Source organism: Coptis chinensis, chromosome 8 (assembly GCF_015680905.1).
Source record: "Coptis chinensis isolate HL-2020 chromosome 8, ASM1568090v1, whole genome shotgun sequence".
In the NCBI taxonomy this organism is placed as follows: Eukaryota; Viridiplantae; Streptophyta; class Magnoliopsida; order Ranunculales; family Ranunculaceae; genus Coptis; species Coptis chinensis.
In genome coordinates, this window is record NC_141463.1 from 35,901,863 (window position 1) to 35,902,341 (window position 479).

The following is a 479-nucleotide window of genomic DNA, read 5'->3' on the forward strand; positions in this document are numbered from 1 at the left end:
TAATGGCTGAAGAAAGAGAGTCTCCTCTCTCTGACTTTTACAAAGCCTTGAACGATAGCCCTAAATCTTACATTGTTTCTATCGGACCCGATTGGGGATTTCGAATCCCCCAAATATATTTAATTTGTTACCCATTTTTCATGGGTTAGACCATGAAAAACCTTATCAGCACATACGTAGGATTGACCAAGTTCTTACTACATTCCACCATCCTACGGTGGGTGCTGAACAAATTAAACTGAGGGTATTTCCTTTCACTTTAGCCCGATAAAGTGCATCTTGGTTAACGCCCAAAGCGCTAATTACGTGGACTCGTGGGCTAAACTTGTTCAACTATTTATGGAACATTTTTACCTACTACTGAAGACCGATGAAATGATTTCCAAGATTCATTTCTTTTGACAGAATCCTCATGAATCATTTTCAGAGGCTTGGAATCGTTTCATCGATCTTCTTATAGAGTGTCCACACCATAATCT

The 479-nt window shown here is 39.2% G+C and overlaps 1 non-coding gene across 1 annotated transcript; it reads right to left on the reverse strand.

Moving 5' to 3' along the window:
* Positions 1-372: 372 nt before the first annotated feature.
* Positions 373-479, reverse strand: LOC147481309 (small nucleolar RNA R71). Its single transcript, XR_015207123.1, has one exon. It is a non-coding gene; the product is annotated as a small nucleolar RNA R71 (small nucleolar RNA).